Genomic DNA, 22,712 nt, shown 5'->3' on the forward strand with positions numbered 1-22,712 from the left:
ACGGATTTCACAGCCACTGAATTGTGGCCGGAGGAACACGCTCTGCACGGTAAAAATGGGATAATCCCCATCTGTGCAAAGCTACAACTAGTAGGGTGGGGCGGACTCAAGGCGATAAGGGCGTCTCTTCCGTATTGTAACCTGGAGGTGACAGGCGTCCCTGTGTGAGGCATGGTGTCAGGCCCTGGGCCCGCCTGGGCGCGGACGGGCAGGACTCTGGCACGACTCCGGCGCATCCGCTGGTCGCGTCCGCTGCGCGGAGCCGTAAGTGCCTGTTTTTATAGTCCTTGTCTATGGCCTCCCCAACCCAGCCCAAACCAAGATGGCCGCCAAAACCGGCGCCCAGCCCTCGGCATCAACACTCAGCCGAGGGTGGGACCGGAGCTGCAGGGAGGGGGGAAAAAAGAGTTTTTAAGCGCTGCTGAGCGCTGGGGGGTCTCTACACACTGCTGCAGGCTAGAAAATACAATTAGCAAGCACAGGTGTAAAAAACGAGTAAAATCACGAAAATTAGTTTAAAATTGAAAGAAAAGCAGGAGACCTCCCGGCTTCCGCCTCAGGAGGGGAAAGGTGTGTGCAAAGTCTGATATTACCGCTTTCCAAGTCTCAGGTGCCTTTTATAGTCCTTGTCTATGGCCTCCCCAACCCAGCCCAAACCAAGATGGCCACCAAAACCGGCGCCCAGCCCTCGGCATCAACACTCAGCCGAGGGTGGGACCGGAGCTGCAGGGAGGGGGGAAAAAAGAGTTTTTAAGCGCTGCTGAGCGCTGGGGGGTCTCTACACACTGCTGCAGGCTAGAAAATACAATTAGCAAGCACAAATGTAAAAAACGAGTAAAATCACGAAAATTAGTTTAAAATTGAAAGAAAAGCAGGAGACCTCCCGGCTTCCGCCTCAGGAGGGGAAAGGTGTGTGCAAAGTCTGATATTACCGCTTTCCAAGTCTCAGCTGCCTTTTATAGTCCTTGTCTATGGCCTCCCCAACCCAGCCCAAACCAAGATGGCCGCCAAAACCGGCGCCCAGCCCTCGGCATCAACACTCAGCCGAGGGTGGGACCGGAGCTGCAGGGAGGGGGGAAAAAAGAGTTTTTAAGCGCTGTTGAGCGCTGGGGGGTCTCTACACACTGCTGCAGGCTAGAAAATATGCACTCCTAGCTCCCAAGATGTGGGCAGCATTAAAGCTCCTCTCTAGTGATACTCACATAATTGTCCGGCGACAGCTATGCTGTCAAGCCAGAAAATAAAAAGGACTGTGTTGTGTATATAATGTGTGGATGAGATACAGAATTAAAAGTGTGATAACAGATTATCATTTCAGATGAAAATAGTCCCTCATACATTCTGATGGGAGCGGATAGATGCAGCTAATAGAAGAGTGTGTGAATAAAATACTCCTGTGGGCTAATCCAAGATGTGATTGACAATATCTCAAGCCAATGGCCGAAGGTTCTTGAACAAAGGAAGCCAATGGCTGCAAAAGCCTTTACCAATATGTTTGCCATCAATGTGACACATAAAACTTAAAAAGAACCATTAGTTCCTCCTTTAACCCCTTCCACGCTGATGACGAGCTGGGCTCGTCATGGCGTAGCCTCCTCGCACGCTGATGACGAGCCCAGCTCGTCACGTAAAGTGCGTTTTGAAAAATCTCAGCGTGCGAGCGGAATTCCGCTAGCGCGCATGAGGTTAAGTAACACAGAGCAGATAGGTGAAGATATACATGTTTTTGGTGCCGTTTCTGCCTCTGAACTTTGCATTTTGGCAATCTTTTGATGGAGCTTGGGAAGAACAAATACAGATGAGCTGTTAACCCCTTCGCCGCGGGGCTAATTCCCTCGTGGTGCGGGGGGGGGGGGGGGGAGAGGGGTCACGCACGGTGCTTATGACGAGCTCGGCTTGTCATGTAGCAGGGTGGCGCTGTGCTCATGACAGCACGGTGGCGCTGTGCTCATGACGAGCTGAGCTCCTCATAACCACAGCCGTTTTCATAGAACACTCAGCACAGCAGGGGAATTATCCCCGTGTGGGATCGCCGCGGCGGTTACTACGAGCTCAGCTCGTCATGAGCACAGCGCCACGGTGCCTTATGACGAGCTCAGCTCGTCATGAGCACTGAAGGTGTTAAGAAACAAAACTGCTTCTTCAGTTAAAAGACAAACATCACAAGAGTGAACGCAGGGCTGCTGCTTGGCTATGCGAGAACTGACAGACTACATGCCAGCAAAGCTCTCTCTGGTGGTACAAGAGTCCCCCTTCGCACCCATCTTCCACTCCTCACACAAGATGGCGGAGCCCACAGCGAAATACCATTCGATCAGTTGTTAATTGGGCTTTGGGTGTACTCTCCAGACTACATTGGTGCGAGATGGAGGAGGCGCACCACGCTTTGCACCTGGTCTAAATCTTGTGAACCGAGCCGAGCCAACAGCTGTTTGCAAATTCACTCTGGACATGTTTCTTTTAATTTGAAGTAATTACATTTCTGTTGATAAAGTAAGGCTGGCTGCTGTTTCGAGAACTTCAAATAAGGTCTAATAGCAATTGAAAGAGCTGGGGGCTATTATCTAATGGGGTTATTTTTGATATTAAATGATTTGCATTATACTGACATGTTAACACACAAATTCGATTCATTGTGTATTATTCACACCTAGATTGATAGTAGCTAATGTAGACCTGCGTTTAGTATGGCTAATGTTTGGGAGCCGTCTTGTTTCATAGCACATGTGTATTCTTATTTCTAGGAGAAGCTTAACTCACAATTAATGAAAGCAATGCCTCTTTGCTTTCTTACACGTGTGAAATGTTTTAGTTTAAGTGATAACCGTCGATCGTCTTTTTAGTTGCAAAAGTACACCTGCAGAGTACAAGCTAGCCCAATGTATCGTGTTTGTTTAGATAACTAAGTTTGAAGGATGCTTAGGGAAGCTTCATTGTGTAGGATACAGAGAAACTAATGAGCTTAGATGATATCTAAGCACTTTAACCTGATTGGAGCATTTTAGAAGAACCATGTGTAGGTGTTGCCAAAGTTTGACTTGTGTGACTTTCGCTAGTGCAATGTAGATGAGACTTCAAACACTTTCCCCCAACTTAGCAGACATTGCTTCTATCCCCTTCAAGACAGCTTGGAGCAGAGTAAGGGGATCTTATTGACAGAACTGACTTACTTAACCTTTTTCTTTGAAACAACTTTATAATAGTTTGTTCTTTTACTCATGTGACCTTGATTGATCTGAAGTTCATATAAAGTTATGTATTCTGAATTGATTATTGATCGATACCAATTTGATGCTTTTGAATCTATAAATCTTTTTACCCTTTAATAAACCTTATTGGTTTACATATGGAAATACCCAAAAATATTTGAAATCAGTACAAATGCTGGCTGACAGTCTTTTTTTCTGGAGCAGAAATGAAACACTCTTTTACAGTTCTTTCGACACATTAGAGAATTCCGATAATAATAAAGGTGTGCAAAGCATCTAATTAGAAAAACTAAATTGCAGGAAAAGTATGTGAAATTATGCATAAAATATGAGTATGTCAGGTAACAATGGAACACGAGAAAAATATGTCTACGACACATCTTCATCTAGAAGCAGTATTCAATTAAATGTATTTTTTCAGATCATTTTCAGATCAAACCAGTCCTTGAAGCAATAAAAATAACCAGCAAAATTGCACACTAGTGTAATTTTGCCTAGTTTACGTAACACACAATTGCATGATTAACACAAATTAAGCGAGTCTCAAAACATTTCACACTGGCCAAGTTAATAGCTGGAAAACACTTTTAGCAAGCAATAAAATACATAACTTCAGATGGTAATGCCAGGGCTATTGAAATTATGCAATAATACAAACGTTGCCTTTGCTGCATAACTATGGATTTGCTACACAGCCATATAATCGATCACCTTCTGCACAATTTTCAGATTTTTAACGAAAAAATATTTTGTATCTGGGTCTAAGGATCAAAAAGTACTTAAACAGGCACCATATATGTTGCTGTGTAGAGGCAGGTCAGCTTTTAGCTGGCGATTGCTGTATTTAGGTGTTAAACTGATATTATTGAGGTGAAATATTTACCAATACACTCTTAACATAAATAAAAAATGGCAAAACAGTTATACAATACTGCTTAAAAATGTGTCGCATAATTTGCCTTTTCTTGCCCGATAATTTGGTCCTTCCTTGCTGCATAATTCAAGTACCTACAAGGTATTGCTGGTGCTTTTTTTCCAGGGATGCAGGGGGTGGGCACTGGCACTCATTTAATGGGTCCACAACATATTTTTAACATCAAACTTTGACCTTGGAGCAAGAGACGGAAAGGCAGAAGTGGGAGAAGAGGGGGAAAAGTAAAAAGACGATAGGGGAATTGAGGCACCAGCTGAAAAGCAGAGTTGAAAAAGAAAGTGTTAGAGTTAGATAAAGAGACATAAAGTATAGGGTGGTGGAAGAAAGAGGCATGAGGTGCACCGAGATTGGTAACCTTGTTATTTGTCAACCCCAGAAAAACGTTGAGCGCCTTATTTTTTTATGTATATATTATTATGATGTTTTTTTTAATCTTAATTTAGTTAAGCAATGGTTATTGCAGAACGACATGCCATGAGCTTGTGTGCCAACATGTAACATTTTGTTTTTGGCTTGAAAAAATATATAAACGTGCATGGTGCAATTAGAGCCACACCATATAAAGCGAAAAGCAGGCCGTGGCCTTCCAGAGGGCGGCGGCGCATTGTTCAACGTCACCGGGCGCGCGGAGGGCGCCACCCTGTCAGCCGCAGAGGTGCGACGGGCATCACTCCTCACAGGAAGGCCTCCTTTGTTTCAAGATGGAACATATTCGCGGGGCGCAGGGGAGCCCGCCTTCCAGCCATTGTGAAAGACGACCCCTTCTGCTTTCTTAACATATTTCCGACATTAGGCAATGAATGGGAACCGCTTCTGTGGCTACGGTCTGCCTCCTGACATCTGTCCAATCCGGCAGAAATCTCCCTCGTGTGCTTGAAGACGCTGTTCAGATCTTCTGTGAGAGGGCACAGGCATTTTCGTGTACTTTCGTACAGCAAAAAAAAAGTCAGTATAAACAGAATTTTCTGTGGGTATTTACACGAACGAATACAAAAAATGTGGAGAAAAACCTAAGGTGTCAATACCACCAGCTCTTTAACACCTGACTATCAAAACTGCACGACACGAGTTTCAATCCCGACTGGGTGAAGTCAGCCTTTCATCATTCTGAGGTCTGATCATTAAGAAAAGTTACAGCACTTCCAAATAGCAGAGGCGTGGCACCAAAGACTACAAAAAAGACAGTAAGAATTATTATTGTAATAAGATAAACATAATTTTACTGGTAGGCCCAGGTCTGAGGGCTATGGGTATGATAAGATAACCGAACGTCCTGGAAAGAGAAAACACCTGAGTACCTGTCCTCTTCTCAATTATCCCCCTTAAATATCAATTTAATTTACTTGTTAACGCCCATGGGAACCTCATCTTGGTCATTAAATGGAAAAACAAACAGACATGCCCCTATAGTTCTTTTTCACTTGCCATACTGGTCACCCTTCCACAAACAATGAATTCCCAATGCAAACCTAGAAACTCCGTTCATGCAAGTCAGACTGAAGCAAGTGTGAAACATTGATAGCGCTTAGCTCCTTCAAGCCATACAATGGGAAAATGTACGCTATCCAAATACCAAATAACATAAATAATAAATAGATACTGATGTCAAATAAAGACTGCGGCTTGGCATAAGGAGTTAGCCCATCCACCCATCCCAACTTCCACTTGCCCAGTCGGTTCACTGGTGCCTTCACTCAATAGTCCATCTACCTAACCAATCCACTCATCCACCCACCAAAGCACCCAACCAACCAACGACCGACCCAAACAACCAACCAACCAGACAGAAGGATAGAATGAAAACTACTCCAACTTTTTTCTGCGTTCATAAGATTAACTCCAATACAAAGGTTTTGAGGCGTAATCCTGGTTGAATTTTGCGAATTTGTCTTTACACTTATGCAAAGACGTCCTGGATGCCCATATAAATATGTATATGAAGTGCAAGTAAGCATGGGTGCACTAAGTCAGTAACTTTTTCTGCATGGGGAATACAGTTTCAAACTAATGGAGAAACTTTTTCTTGACATTCCCACTTTTTTGGGGCGTCTCCCCTTCTCAATTCACCCCGGAAACAGATTTGCTTCTTTCTGACAGGCGTAAATAAATCTCTGACCTGGACTGGAAAGGTCTGAGAAACGTTTGTCATTTCCTTCACAGAAGTACTTTGCATGTCCAAGCTTTCATGGTATTTCTCTTTTTACGAGTGTAAAACCACATTTTACGAGGCTTAACACGCCTAACGTGAAAAGGCAAGCAGCTTTGTGACTTGGGCACAAAGTCTCCAGCTCTACCTTCCATCTTATGCTATTATAACTGCGTGGCTGCTTCAAAAACATATGAACTATATTCATAATCTTTCCAATACTGAACGTTTACAGTTTCTGGTGCGACTCGCTTTTGCAATGACCATCAACAAAGCACAAGGACAGTCGCTGCAAGTGTGTGGACTAGATTTGGAGAATCCGTGCTTCTCACATGGACAACTGTATGAGGCCAGCTCACACGTCGGAAAACCTTCTGATTTATTCGTGTACGCACCAGATGGAAAAACAAAAAATAACATATATCCACAAGCACTCGAATAAATAAACAGAATTAAAACACTTTAAAATGTTTTCCATATTAAAATGAATAAGTTTCAATAAAAATGACACAATGTAAATTAAATGTTATCATAACAAGTTTCCTTAAAGTTCCTTTCTTCTGAGATCGCAGCAACGCGCAACGGGTAGGCTATTTATATTACAAAAAGGTATCATAGGTCTTTGAGTTTCTTCTACTCAAAAACAACATTGCGAGCCTTACCGCAGCACAGGCGCTGCCATCCTCTTGAGCTGGGACACTGCATCTTGCCTTGGATGCAGCCCGCCCACCCCCGCCGCCCGACCCCTCCAGCCACCTCGGGGGTCCGGCCGCCGAGTGGAGTGTGGGCGTGGCACAAGCATAAGGACCACAACTCCCAGCAGCGTTAGCGGCGCATACCGCTACCTTTGCGTGCCAGGAGGCGCATAAATCCGGCGTCACCCCCGTCTCGCGGGACGCCGGGCGAAGCCCGGGCAAAGGGCGGGCCCTCTGAGACCCTCAGAGGACGAGGAGGTCGGGTTGGGTACACCCCCTAACATCTTTGCTCCGCTGTTCTACAGGTAAATCTTTTTATACAACTTGTTTGTGACTAAAATCGACCTTGTGATCTAGTATACTATACCCTACAAGGATAAAAACTTTCTTGATATAGGGCTGCGCTGTATCACATTCATTGGGAGACCCTTGACTTCCCTATTCAGTGCATGCTATTGCAGTCCAGCTACGACCACACTGCAATGTCTACCAGGGGAAGTAGAAGTAAAACTGCTGCAGCAAGCAGTACATCCATCATTGGCCCCATTGACAGCTTCATTACGAGAACTCATGACGCTATTGATTTAAGCATCTCACTTCTTGAAAGAAGAGTCTCACAAGATATAGAAGCTGCCAAGCGTAGGGTCTCACATGAACTATTAACAACTAAACGCTCCTCCCTCGGCGAAATCTTGCTGGCAAAAACTCCTGCCAAACATAACGAGCCACAACCAGGCTGTCTGCAAGAAATACGGCCTGATCTTCACACTATTCCTAATTAAATTAATCTATCAGCAACAGATCCACTGATCGATTGTGATTCTGATACGAGTAACGATCTAGAAAAGACACCAGATCTGAATATAAACCATACTCCGGAAAACACAGAAGAGAATAGTGCTACATCAGTAAGACCCACCGAAGAGGGCGCAATCCGTAAACAGACTCAACAACCAATAATGAATATGCTACTTACCAGTATGCATCTGTTCTTGGCATGTAGGGCTGCTAACATTCATATCTTAGCATTAGATCGCCGCCTAGTGTTGGGTCCGGATGATCGCACATTGTTATCCTGGAAGAGTCTTCGAAGTGTCCTGAGATAGGTGGCTCCTCCCCTGGACTACAGTGCGCATGGGCATCGGCTCCATCCCCAGATTGTTTTTCGCCATTGTGGCAGAAGATGGAGTGTAAAGTGTAAATGATGTCCATGCTAATGATTGAATACAATAGTATATCTGCAGCTGCGACAGGCACCGGGGAGGAGGGTGGGCGATATGAATGTTAGCAGCCCTACATGCCAAGAACAGATGCATACTGGTAAGTAGCATATTCAGTTCGAGGCATGTGGGCTGCTAAATTCATATCTTAGCATAGAATATATAGCAGTCCCTCCATCAGCGGCGGTTGCCCGTGCCAGCTGCAGAAACCTGAAAAAGTGTTTTGAGAACAGCCTGTCCTACAGCAGCTTGCTGCTTGGAATGCACGTCAACACAGTAGTGTTTTGTAAAGGTATGTGGTGTAACCCACGTGGCTGCTCTGCAAATGTCCTCTAAAGGAATGTTCCCTAGGAAAGCCATGGATGCCCCCAATTTGCGTGTGGAGTGCGCCCTTGGGGGTATTGTTAAAGTGCGCTTGGCCTTGTGATAACAAATTTGGATGCACTTAACAATCCATCTGGCTATTCCTGCTTTGGAAATCGGGTTGCCTTTGTGTTGTGGTGAGAAGGCAACAAAAAGCTGTTTTGTTTTCCTAAAGTGTTGTGTCCTGTCTATGTAGTACATCAACGCCCTCCGTACGTCTAACGTATGGAGCATTCTTTCCGCCACCGTTTGCGGGTTTTGGAAGAATGCCGGCAAGTCTATAGTTTGGTTGAGATGAAACTGTGACACCACCTTTGGAAGGAATTTGGGGTTAGTACGTAGCACTACCCTATTCGGATGAATTTGAATGAATGGCTCTTGTATTGTGAGCGCTTGTAGCTCACTAACACGCCTCAGTGACGTAATAGCAATCAGGAAAGCTACTTTCCACGTTAAAAATTGTAGTTCACACGAGTGTAGTGGCTCAAATGGTGGTCCCATCAGTCTGGTGAGGACCACATTGAGGTTCCACACCGGAGCTGGCGGTGTTCTTGGGGGAATGACTCGTTTCAGACCTTCAAGGAAAGCTTTAATGGCAGGCACTCTGAAGAGAGAGAGATGCTGCCTATTTTGAAGGTAAGCTGCGATGGCGGATAGATGTATCCGAATCGAAGTGAACGCTAGCTTGCACTTGTAAAGATGCAACAGGTAGCAAATGATGTTAGGGATAGATGCATCTAGCGGGTTGATGTCATTGGTGGTGCAGTAAATGACAAAACGCTTCCATTTTGCCGCATAGCATGCTCTGGTTGTTGGTTTCCTTGCCTCCTTGATGATGTCCATGCATTCAGGAGGTAGGTTGAGGTACCCAAACTCTAAGACTTCAGGAGCCAGATCGCCAGGTTGAGCTGTTGCGGATCTGGATGCTGAATTTCTCCATGGTTCTGCGTCAAAAGCCTGGGCGTGAGGCGCAGTCTTTGATGCGGAACCACTGAGAGTTCGAGGAACGTGGTGTACCAGGCCTGGCGCGCCCACGTTGGAGCAACTAGGATGAGTGTCATCGAGTGCTGCCTTAGTTTTTTCGCCACCAGTGGTATCAGAGGTGTCGGCGGAAAAGCGTACGCAAATTTGCCTGACCAGTTCATCCATATCGCATTGCCCTGCGATTGCGGGTGTGGGAACCTGGCGGCGAAGCTTTGGCATTTTGCGTTCTCCCTTGTGGCGAACAGGTCTATCTCTGGATGACCCCACCTTTGGAAGTACGGCTGGAGTACTGATGGATGTATCTCCCACTCGTGCATTTGATGGCTGTATCTGCTGAGCAGATCCGCCATCTGATTGTCCTTCCCTGGGAGGTGCTCCGCCATGAGGAAGATGTTCCTCTGAATGGCCCACTTCCACATGCTCTGAGCCAGATGAGACAGCTGCGGTGAGTGGGTGCCCCCCTGCTTCTGGATGTAGTACATCGCGGTCATGTTGTCCGTCCGGACTAACACCACTTTGTTGCACAGATGTACAATGAAGGACTTGAGCGCCATGAAGATCGCCATCAGTTCTAGATAGTTGATGTGCATCTTCTGTTGCTGCGTTGTCCATAGTCCCTGCACTGTGAAATTGAGCAGATGAGCTCCCCATCCCTGGAGAGATGCGTCCGTTGTTAGGACAATCTGTGGCACTGGCTCCTGGAACAGTCAGCCCTTGCAAAGGTTGTGTGGAGTCCACCAATGCAGAGAGTCGTATGCCCGACTGGTAACCAACACTAGGTCTGTTAATTGTCCCTGAGCCTGTGTCCACTGATTCGCTAAGCACTCCTGGAGCGGGCGCATATGCAACCGTGCGTGAGGGACTATGAAGATGCAGGAGGCCATCATGCCTATCAACTGCATGAACACTCTCGCTGGAAGTGAGTGTTGTGGTCTGAACTTTCTGATTAGAGATTGCATGCTCTCTATCCTGACTTGGTTTGGTTGAGCTGTGGCCGTCAGGGTATCGATTGTCGCACCTAGAAACTGCCGGACATGTGCCGGCTGAAGATGCGACTTTGGGTAATTCAACGAGAAACCCAAGTCGTGAAGGAGGTGAATGGTGGTTGACATGTCTGCGGCGCACTGCTGTTCCGACTTGGCTTGAACGAGCCAGTCGTCCAGGTAGGGGTAGACATGGATGTTCTGCCTCCTGAGGTGCGCTGCCACTGTCGCCAGGCACTTGGTAAACACCCTTGGGGCCGTGGTGACTCCGAAGGGTAGGACCTTGAACTGATAATGCCTGCCTTGGATTGTGAATCTGAGGTATTTTCTGTGGGACGGGTGAAGTGGAATGTGGAAATAAGCATCCTTGAGGTCTAAGGTTGCTAAGAAGTCCCCTTGGTTTAACAAGGGAAGAATCTGTTGCAGTGTAAGCATATGGAAATGTTCTGACAGTATATACAGATTGAGGGGACGGAGATCCAGAATTGGTCTGAGAGAACCGTCCTTCTTTGGAATAAGGAAGTACAGGGAATATACCCCTGTGCCTTCCTCCCCCACTGGCACGAGCTCGATTGCTCCTTTTTGCAGCATCACCACCACTTCCTGCTGCAATAAGTGCAAGTGCTCTGCGGACATAGGCCTTTGCCTTGGTGGAATGTTGGGTGGAGTGGATTTTAACTCTAGACAATAACCGTACTGAACAAGTTGTCGCACCCACCTGTCTGTGGTGATGTTGAACCAGACGGGCAGGAACTGTTGTAGTCTCCCCCCGACAGGTGTTAAGTGGTCGGGGGGCAGTGACAGAGAGTCACTGTTTGCTTGGGGTAGAGGCGCGTGAGTTGTTGTTCCCTCTGCCGCGTCCTCTGGTGCTGTTTCCTCTGTAGCCCCCCTTGTTCTGTTTGGGGTACGAGGATTGTGCTCCACCTCTAGGGAATTGTGACTGCTGACCCATTTGTCCTCTGGTGACTCCACGTGCACCTGAGCGACGAAAAGTATTGCCACGAAACTGTTGTGATTGAAGGGCCCCCATAGATTTGGCAGTTTCGGTGTCTTTTTTAATTTTTTCTAGGGTGGTGTCAACATCTGGACCAAACAGTCTATCAGGATTGACTGGTTGATTAAGTATGGTTGTCTGAATGTCAGGTTTAAACCCCGATATGCGGAGCCACGCCTGTCGTCTCAGCATGACGCTAGTGTTAATGGTCCTAGCGGCTGTGTCCGCGGCATCCAGTGCACACTTTATGGCTGCGCTGGAGATCAGTTGTCCCTCCTGTATAATCATTTTGGTGCCCTCTTGAAACTGTGGAGGCAGGTGTTGCACAATTTGCTCTAGGGTGTCGTAATGCGACCTATCATAACGTGCCAATAGTGCCTGTGTATTTGCAATACGCCAGAAATTGGCAGCCTGCGCAGCTACCCTTTTGCCTCCTGCCTCTAGCACCTTGGACTCTTTATCCGGGGGAGGAGCTTCACCCGTTGTTTGGGAGTTGGCCCTCTTTCGGGCATTTGCGACCACCAGGGAGTCAAGAGGCAACTGTCCCCGAATGTATGCAGGGTCTGCAGGTGCTGGTCTGTACTTTTTTTCAATACGTGGATTGACCACCCTCGCCCTGGTAGGTTCTTTAAAGATGTCCGCCGCATGCTTGAGGACCCCCTTGAGCATAGGCAGTGTCTTTACATTTCTTTCTGAAACTGTAAAAGTGTCAAATAGAAAATCCTCTTCAACAGGGTCAGCATGCATGTCCACATCATGATTAGCAGCTGCCCTTTCAATGAGTGCATGGAAACCTGCAGAATCCTCAGTTGGGGATGCACGTGTACTGAAAGGCTGTGGGTCTTGTCCCACATTATGGGTGTCTTGGTCCCCAAAGTCATCAAATGAATCCGGCTGTGCATCTGGTTCATTAGCTGGGAAAGTGTATTGGTCATCTTCACCATATCCCTCACCGTCAGAGGGGTCTGGAGACGGAGTTGGGCTCCCTCTTGGAGGGGACTGGATAGGTTCCATGAGGCCTGAGGCGTCCTGTGGATACTTTTTCTTCTTCAGGGGGATGACATAGGAGTCCACCGGCTGCGAAGTTATCTTCCTTTTGTAAAGGGTCAATTTGCCTGTATTAGCGTCGATAAAACACTCCGAATCCTCTTCTGAGTCGATTACTCGACCCGAAAATGCCCCTGCCGTTGAAGAATCCGACTTCTTCGGTGCCGATTTTGTTGCGAAGGCCTTCGGCGCCTCTTTTGGCGGCAGAAGGTAGAGGAGTTTACTGGCAGATTTGACCGGAACGTCTATCGCCTTCTGTGGCGATGGCGTCGGCGCCGACGAAGCAGCGGCTTTCTCCCTAATTCTCTGTAGTGAAGCAGCGACGAGGGACGTTTCATTCGCAGTTGCCTTTGGCACCGACGAGGAATCCTTGATCTTGCCTTCGGATCCGACGTTCTGTTGGCCCTTTAGAGTCTTGGACGATGATGCTGCGTCCGCCGCCCCAGAGGCCCTGGATCGATGCGCAGATGTGGCAGCTTTCGATCCGTGCGATTTCGACGGCTCCGTTTCTACCACGCGTCCGACCAACGTCCCAGTTGGCGTCGGAGCCGTGCCGCTGTCCTTGGCGGGCTTTGCCGGCGTCGTAGCGGTTGACCTGTGCGTTCCGCCCTTTTTAGAGGATCCCTCCTCTGGCACCGATTTTGACACGGTGGAATCAACAGATTTCTTCGATCTCTGTGGACCGGAGGTCGAGGGAGTCGATGAAGCAGCGTTTTTATTTGATTTTGGTGGTACGGCCGCCATCTTAGGGACGCTGGAGTCCTTAAGTTTCAGTTTCGGTTTCGGTTCGGCCATCTTAGGTGTAGTCGATACCGTATGTTTCAGTTTCGGTTTCGATACCGTCTGCGCCGCAAGTAAGTCCGTGGCCGGGCCTAAAGGCGGGGCCGTGGCTTGCGCGACGGGGTCTTGGGTAAGGCCGACATGCGATCCCGTGACCCGTTCCATATGTCCGTAAACTTCGGGGCATAGCTCATCCCCCGAGCTATCTTCCACGGCCCCATAAACTTCTTCGACGTCCCCTACCTCGTCGACGTTTTCAAGGCCTTGATCCACGACTCCGTCGTCGTCCTCCGGATCCGCCTCGACCTCCGTCTCGGGCGGGGAGATTTGAAGATGACGGCTCAGGCCCTCTTCTTCTTGGTCGTCGAAGATGTCGTCCGGTTCCGGGGCCGTTTGGTAGGCCTCCAGGCGCACCGCGCGCCGAATCTCGAGTGTCTTCTTGGACCTGAAACTTGCACAGGCTCTGCAGTTTCCTTCGTTATGGTCTGGTGAAAGGCATTTGTTACAGACCGGGTGCGCGTCTATATGTGGGTATTTGGCCCCACAGAGCGGACAGAGTTTAAAAGGACTCCGCTCCATGCCGGAAAAGTTGCTGTCGAGTCGCGATGAGAAGGCCTCGAAGTCCGAAGGGCAAAACTCCGCTGATTCCGGCTCCGAGAGACGGAAGAACTCGAGACCGCACGCAAACAATACCGACGTAAGAAATACAAGGCCTTTTGGCCGAATAAAGTTATGTTTTCTCGGTTCCGACAGAGAGACGTCGAGACCGCATCCGAACCCAATGGCGGAAAAAAACAATCTGGGGATGGAGCCGATGCCCATGCGCACTGTAGTCCAGGGGAGGAGCCACCTATCTCAGGACACTTCGAAGACTCTTCCAGGACAACAATGTGCGATCATCCGGACCCAACACTAGGCGGCGATCTAATGCTAAGATATGAATTTAGCAGCCCACATGCCTCGAACTAAGTATTCCTCCTGCTGAAAAATTACGTAAAAAACCCAAAGCTCCATCTAGAAAAACCACAACTAAACATTCCACAGTTAGTGGAATAACAAAACAAGCAGAGGCATCAACTGAAGACATGCAGGGGAAGGTCCAGGAACATATAAACAACCTTGACGCATCAGTAAAACAAATAAAAGATGACCAACTAATAGAAAGAGTTGGTAATCTCCTGGCGATCTTCATCTCACCAATCGAATCTAGATTGACCCGAATTGAAAAGAAACTCGAGGAACTTATCGCTGTTAATAAAAAGACTCCTACTAGAGACATTGCGCCTACCAACACAGCGGGAAAAACAAATATCAGCAAACCCACTACTATGAAACAGATAAAAAAAGTTACATCATCTGCAGACAGAGCAACAAAATCACAACCAAACCCTGTTCTTTCCTTAAGCAGAGATAAGTCTACAAACAACCCTACCACAGGAAGTGGCCCAATCTTGAGTACAACTACTAGCACTCAGGCTGCAACTGCTACTCCAGGAAAGATGACAGTATCATCTCAGGATAAAAAAAAGACACATAACCATTCGATTTTTACTTCCATAAACTTTCAAAAACCTCGGCCAATACATGACCCACCATATAACTCAAGGCAGATCCCTTCAAGAATCAATCTTCCTCCCGAATGTGGTGCTTATGTATTGATTTTGGTTAATGTTCCTAGACTCAGACACGACCAGGAGGAAACTTTCTCATCTTTGAAAAATAAGATTTTGCACTGGTTGATAGCAAACTGTAACTTCCCGATAGAATGTACAGGAGAAATAAATAATGTACAGAGAGTAGGATGGATAGGCCCCTTGAAGAAAAAATTTGAAGGCGACTGTGTATCCATAAGCTTCAAGAATCCGCAATGGGCCGAGAAAACCTTGGCTAGAGCCCCTCCACCCTCGGTCTGGGAATTCAACATTACTTTACTCCCACTGGGGTACTTCTATAGACATCTGATCACTAATGTACCAACAATGGAATCCAATTTAGTCACTCCTTTTCTCGATCACCATCCAATGCTTGAAAACAATTCCCCCTTTTTACATCAGTATCCCAAATTCACATATCCAAATGTTCATATGCAAAGACATCAACCACAGGTGCATTCTCATTTTACACCCCATTCTTACCTGTCTACAATGCCACATAAAGAATATAGGGACCCTCGCTGGCAACAATTTGCTGCCGCACCTGGCAATCTTTATAGTATCCCAACACAAAATAGGTTTGCTGCACTATCCACTCTTGATTTCAATGATTGACAAGAAAACATCCACCTTGAAGGAGAAGTGACTTATACATTAAATCCAGAAGGCCAGATGTTAGATAGTGCCTCTAACAGACAGGAAATAGATATTCGAAACCCTACAGTAGAGAATACCCTAAACACCCATAATCAAATAGGACCAAATGATGAAACTAATTTAGTACAAACAAAAATTAGTCCTGAACTCTCGGAAAACCCATCAATTAAGATAACTTCTCCTAGACATAATAGAAGTACTTCTTTAATACATATAACTTTCTGGAATATAGCAGGTTTGCTGGCCAAAGTAACAAATCCTAACTTTATAAACCAGGTGAACGCGAGCAGTCTTATTTGTCTCCAGGAAACCTGGGCCATTGAGCCATTACATATAATGGGGTACAAGACCTTTCTTTCCTCAGCAAAAAAATCTTCATCTGGAAGAAACAGTGGCGGCTTAATTATTTATATAGCAAATACTTTACGCTATGAAGAGATCGTCCCTGTCAAATTAAACGAGAATTACTAAATAGTTATTTTAAAGATAACCAAACAGACGCTATATATTATTGTAAATTTCTATAATAGTAAGAAACTAGATGATTTGACCAATCTTCTTCAAGAGATTTCTCTAACTTTACAAGACTTAAAAGAGAAATGTATTAATAAAACATGTACCATACTTTGGGGTGGCGACTTCAATATCCATTTATGTGAGAATAATAACACAGATAAATGTGGGATTGAGGAAGATGATGGTAATATGATAACTCACTTCACTCACTCATACGAAGGCGAAAAAATGAATGAGGCTGTAACTGAACTAGAATTGGGCTTTGCAAATGAACTAAAAACTTCCCAAGTACCCTTTACACCAACCTTTAATGGTAGGGGACTAATGAGTCTGATAGACTACGTCATGATCTCAGCACATAAAGGCCCAAATATAGAATTATTTGAAGTAGTCAAAAACCCTTTAAGTGATCACTTCCCAATTGTAATCGCCCTAAGAGAACAAAAAAAACAAAAAGATTTTGATACATTTTCTTTACTACATCAACAAAACCTAAAGCTGGGCTCTCTTAACGGCTATACCTTAAAATGGGGAAACACTGACAAAAAAACGATCACTTCAGGAATAGTTACAGCATGCAAAAACGAGATATCACTTTGTCTAGAGTATGAGGCAAAAAGTTCCAATATAATAGCTAGTTTTAATACTATTACAGAAAAGATAAAAAAGGCACACACCAGATCTTGTAAACAAAAAAACTGTGCAAAGAAAGGCTGGTTTAATTCAGCTTGACCCAAGGCACACACAAAAGTGAAAAAAGCACTGGGCAGGAAACATAGAGACAGGGAGGAAATTACTACTCTAAGAAGAGAATATGCCTTAGCAATGAAAAATAGAAAACAAGAGATAAAAACTGATTTATGGGAGCGTCTAAAGAAGAGCTCAGAACTTAAAGATAGCGCTGAGTTCTGGCAAATAGTAAGGTCACCATACCTTACAGGTAAGGAGGATCTACCTTCTATCGACGTTGCAATTACCAACACTGAATGGGTAAATCATTATTCTAATGTTTTTGGTTTAGGATCATCATATAATATGGAAACAATGGACTCATTGAATCAAGTTATTTATCCGTTAAACCTGCAGTTTACGCATGATGAGGTAAAGAAAGCATTAAGATCCTCAAAAATAGGCAAGGCCCCGGGGCCAGACGGGGTTCCCGTTGATATCTTCAAATACGAGGAAGAACTTTGGTCCCCGCTTTTGACAAATGTATTAAATGCAACCCTAGAAGAAGGTCTGATAAAATCATGGAAGACCTCTGTACTTGTCCCGATCTTTAAAAAGGGAGACCGAAATTCACCAACTTGTTACAGGCCTATCTCACTCCTGGACTCACTTGGGAAGGTCGCTGGTCGGATCATTCTCGAGAGACTCCAGGAGTGGGCAGCTACTAATAACATTATATCAGATATACAGTACGGATTCCGTGAGGGTCTAGGTACTGTAGATCAAGCGTTAAACCTGTCCTTACTGGCAGGAAAGTACTTAAGAGGCCAAAGGGAGTGTCTTTCACATGGTGTATGTAGATCTATCCGCAGCCTTTGATTGTGTTATACACTCAAGGCTGTGGAGGATCATTCTCAAAATGGGAGTAGACCCTCCTATCGTGGACTTCCTTCGAGAACTTTATACCAGAACAACAGGCAGAGTGCGATTCGGGACAAAGTGCCAACTGACAGAGTTTCGGTGTGGAAAAGGGGGTCAGACAGGGATGCGTCCTGGCCCCCTTTTTATTTACCCTCTATACAAATGGCCTCGAGGCAGCAATGCTTGAGGGAAGTAAAGACCTCCCCACGGTTGGTCGTCGGCATATACCCGCTTTGCTATATGCCGACGACGCGGTCATCCTGGCCAGAACTTCGGTGGAACTGCAGCGAGAGCTGGATAAATACTGTGAATTTATGTTAAGTTTGAATTTGTTTTTAAATGTTAAGAAAACTTTTACTATGCATGCGGGAAAAAAGAGCCTGAAACCTAAAAGACTATTTGTGAAAGGAGAAGCTCTGGAAAGAACATCCACTTACCAATACTTGGGAATCGTCATTGATGACAAATTTAAGTGGAAAGCAGCAATTACTGCCAGAAACTATCCTTTTTAAAAGCAACAACGGCCTTGAGATCATTTGCTCAAAAATTGGGACATAAACCACCTCTAGAAATGTTAAAAATTTATAAGGCAAAGTGTGTCAGTACTGCTATTTATGGGGCAGGGATATGGGGGTATGCAAATGTGACTGATTTACAAAAAATAGAAAACGCCTTTTTAAGATCCCTACTAGGGCTACCGAAAAACTCCTCTACATACGCCTGTCATGAAGAGCTGGGCATAGACCAACTAGAGGATATTATAAGAACTCAACCTATAATGCTATGGCGCAGAATCTGGGTCACCGAACAATGTCACCTAACCAGACTCATTATTCAAGACATACAGACGCTTGATCAATATGGGAGGATGAAATGGACAGCCTATGTAAAAGCCTTTCTAAAAGATATGGGATACAGACATTATTTTACAGACCCAATATCTTTAAACAGTATCTCCAAATCAGAACTGAGGAAAGCATGTCTTTCACATCTGCGCCAAATACGCCTGCTAAAAGAAATCCATAAATCTTCTGTACAACAAAGTCTATTGGTACAAACAGTACCATCTGTTGAACCTTATTTGATGTATAATATGACTCAATTTGAAAAATTACTTTTGACACGCTTTAGGTTTAATATGTTCCATTTAATGGTCTGTTTCCCCACACAGAATGATTGGTCATCAAAATCGTTGTTATGCCCTTGCGATTCCCAATCACAACAGTCAACAATACATACAATCCTATTCTGTAAATTTTTTGAGGTACCCCGCAGACAATGGCTATTGCCCATACTAAAATACTGGGGCCTACGCCAATGTCGCCCAGCTTACTTGGCGTTACAATATCTTGAAAATGAACTAATAGCAAAAGCAATTGTACGCTTTCTGAAATTTTGCATTCGCCATCGTTCTAACCTCTGATAACTAAATGAATGAATAGAGCACAAAGAATAGCAGTAAAAATTTAGTCTTTTTTTAAACACTGTGATTTTATAAACTGTATTTTAAATTCATGATTTTTTAACAGTTTTTTTATTAACTGAATCAATGTATAACAATGTATTTCTATGAACTTTTATGGTTTTTCATTCTAAAAACCGAATAAAGTTATTTTTGATTTGATTTGATTTGAGTTTCTTCTCTGCTGCTCACTACTGCCAGAGACTGTAGTTCCTGCGGAGTAGTGGGAGCCTGGATCTGTAGACCGAGGAGGTGACCGCGTTGAAAGATGAAGGCGTCCATCAGATTGCAGCGCTCCAGCGGTGGGGATTGCCCCAGAACGGCCAAATTTGGGCAGCGGTGCATTTGCCTTTGGTGGGGGCACACTGTGCCAGGGGATGCGATTTGGGAAAGGGGGGTACGGCCTAGGCGGGCGGCAATGGTACACAGGGTTGGATTGTGGCCACAGTTACCACCAGGCAGCCAGAAAATAGTGGCCCACAATCCCAAATCGGAACCATTTGCAAAATACTGCTTGGTTAGGATCATGGAGGTAACGTTGGCAAACTTTTAGGTAGTAAAAGCTGTTTTAAAGATTTTAGGGCAAGTAACCTTTGTCAAGACTGGTAACAAAATGATGCCAAGGCATCACACCATCAGATCTCTTGGTGCTCATCTCTAGGGATATCAATCACGTTCTCATCCTGAGGTCCGAGAACTTTCATCTCAACCTCAGGTCTCACAGCTGGTTGTCAATCTTAGATCCCTGAATGCCCTGTCCGCCACCAGTCTCTGACTATTTGTTCATCCTTAAGGATCCTTACTTCCCTGTGACCAGCAGGTCACAGATGGCTTCCCTCTCTGAACACTTCCTCTCTATAAACTAATGGCTTCCCTCTCTGTACACCAAAGACTTTCGTCTCTATAAACTGATGGCTTCCCTCTCTGCACACCGATGGCTTCCCTCTCTGCACACTGATGGCTTCCCTCTCTGCACACTGATGGCTTCCCTCTCTGCACACCTGTGGCTTCCCTATCTGCACACCTGTGGCTTCAATCTCTGCACACCAATGGCTCCCTTCTCTGCACACCGATGGCCCCCTTCTCTGCACACTGATGGCTCCCTTCTCTGCACACCGATGGCTCCCTTCTCTGCACACCGATGGCTTCCCCCTCTGCACACCGATGGCTTTCCGCTCTGCACACCAATGGCTTCCTTCTCTGCACACCGATGGCTTCCCCCTCTGCACACCAATGGCTTCCTTCTCTGCACACCGATGGCTTCCTTCTCTGCACACCAATGGCTTCCCTCTCTGCACACCTGTGGCTTCAATCTCTGCACACCGATGGCTCCCTTCTCTGCACACCAAAGTCTTTCCTTTCTATAAACTGATGGCTTCCCTCTTTGCACACTGATGACTTCCCTCTCTGCACACGGATGGCTTCCTTCTCTGCACACCAATGGCTTCCCTCTCTGCACACCAATGGCTTCCCTCTCTGCACACCAATGGCTTCCCTCTCTGCACACCAATGGCTTCCCTATCTGCACACCTGTGGCTTCCCTCTCTGCACACCTGTGGCTTCCCTCTCTGCACACCTGTGGCTTCAATCTCTGCACACCAATGGCTCCCTTCTCTGCACACCGATGGCCCCCTTCTCTGCACACTGATGGCTCCCTTCTCTGCACACCGATGGCTCCCTTCTCTGCACACCGATGGCTTCCCCCTCTGCACACCGATGGCTTTCCGCTCTGCACACCAATGGCTTCCTTCTCTGCACACCGATGGCTTCCCCCTCTGCACACCAATGGCTTCCTTCTCTGCACACAGATGGCTTCCTTCTCTGCACACCAATGGCTTCCCTCTCTGCACACCTGTGGCTTCAATCTCTGCACACCGATGGCTCCCTTCTCTGCACACCAAAGTCTTTCCTTTCTATAAACTGATGGCTTCCCTCTTTGCACACTGATGACTTCCCTCTCTGCACACGGATGGCTTCCTTCTCTGCACACCAATGGCTTCCCTCTCTGCACACCAATGGCTTCCCTCTCTGCACACCAATGGCTTCCCTCTCTGCACACCAGTGGCTTCCCTCTCTGCACACCTGTGGCTTCCCTATCTGCACACCTGTGGCTTCCCTCTCTGCACACCTGTGGCTTCAATCTCTGCACACCAATGGCTCCCTTCTCTGCACACCGATGGCCCCCTTCTCTGCACACTGATGGCTCCCTTCTCTGCACACCGATGGCTCCCTTCTCTGCACACCGATGGCTTCCCCCTCTGCACACCGATGGCTTTCCGCTCTGCACACCAATGGCTTCCTTCTCTGCACACCGATGGCTTCCCCCTCTGCACACCAATGGCTTCCTTCTCTGCACACAGATGGCTTCCTTCTCTGCACACCAATGGCTTCCCTCTCTGCACACCTGTGGCTTCAATCTCTGCACACCGATGGCTCCCTTCTCTGCACACCAAAGTCTTTCCTTTCTATAAACTGATGGCTTCCCTCTTTGCACACTGATGACTTCCCTCTCTGCACACGGATGGCTTCCTTCTCTGCACACCAATGGCTTCCCTCTCTGCACACCAATGGCTTCCCTCTCTGCACACCAATGGCTTCCCTCTCTGCACACCAATGGCTTCCTCCTCTGCACACCAATGGCTTCCTCCTCTGCACACCAATGGTTTCCTCCTCTGCACACCAATGGCTTCCTCCTCTGCACACCAATGGCTTCCTTCTCTGCACACCAATGGCTTCCCTCTCTGCACACCGATGGCTTCCCTCTCTGCACACCGATGGCTTCCCTATCTGCACAGAGATGGCTTCCCTATCTGCACAGAGATGGCTTCCCTATCTGCACACAAATGGCTTCCCTATCTGCACACAGATGGCTTCCCTATCTGCACACAGATGGCTTCCCTCTCTGCACACAGATGGCTTCCCTCTCTGCACACTGATGGCTTCCCTCTCTGCACACTGATGGCACGCTGATGGCTTCCCTCTCTGCACACTGATGGCTTCCCTCTCTGCACACTGATGGCTTCCCTCTCTGCACACTGATGGCTTCCCTCTCTGCACACCAAAGTCTTTCCTCTCTATAAACTGATGGCTTCCCTATCTGCACACAGATGGCTTCCCTATCTGCACAGAGATGGCTTCCCTATCTGCACACAAATGGCTTCCCTATCTGCACACAGATGGCTTCCCTATCTGCACACAGATGGCTTCCCTCTCTGCACACAGATGGCTTCCCTCTCTGCACACAGATGGCTTCCCTCTCTGCACACTGATGGCTTCCCTCTCTGCACACTGATGGCACACTGATGGCTTCCCTCTCTGCACACTGATGGCTTCCCTCTCTGCACACTGATGGCTTCCCTCTCTGCACACTGATGGCTTCCCTCTCTGCACATTGATGGCTCCCCTCTCTGCACATTGATGGCTTCCCTCTCTGCACATTGATGGCGTCCCTCTCTGCACACTGATGGCTTCCCTCTCTGC

General features: G+C 46.6%; 2 protein-coding genes across 7 annotated transcripts in view; one reads left to right on the plus strand and one right to left on the minus strand.

Moving 5' to 3' along the window:
* ATP6V0A1 (ATPase H+ transporting V0 subunit a1) overlaps positions 1-22,712 on the minus strand; it is a 260,245-nt gene that overhangs the window by 17,756 nt on the left and 219,777 nt on the right. The window lies entirely within an intron of this gene.
* The window catches only part of LOC147717174 (uncharacterized), a 130,990-nt gene that overhangs the window by 3,547 nt on the left and 104,731 nt on the right, over positions 1-22,712 (plus strand). Inside the window, exon 2 of the mRNA XM_086919291.1 lies at positions 1,156-1,252. The gene's annotated coding sequence lies outside the window, so the exon portion shown is untranslated. The remainder of the gene's footprint in view (positions 1-1,155; positions 1,253-22,712) is intronic.

The sequence above is a fragment of the Lissotriton vulgaris genome, chromosome 5 (genome assembly GCF_964263255.1).
Source record: "Lissotriton vulgaris chromosome 5, aLisVul1.2, whole genome shotgun sequence".
Classification (NCBI taxonomy): domain Eukaryota; kingdom Metazoa; phylum Chordata; class Amphibia; order Caudata; family Salamandridae; genus Lissotriton; species Lissotriton vulgaris.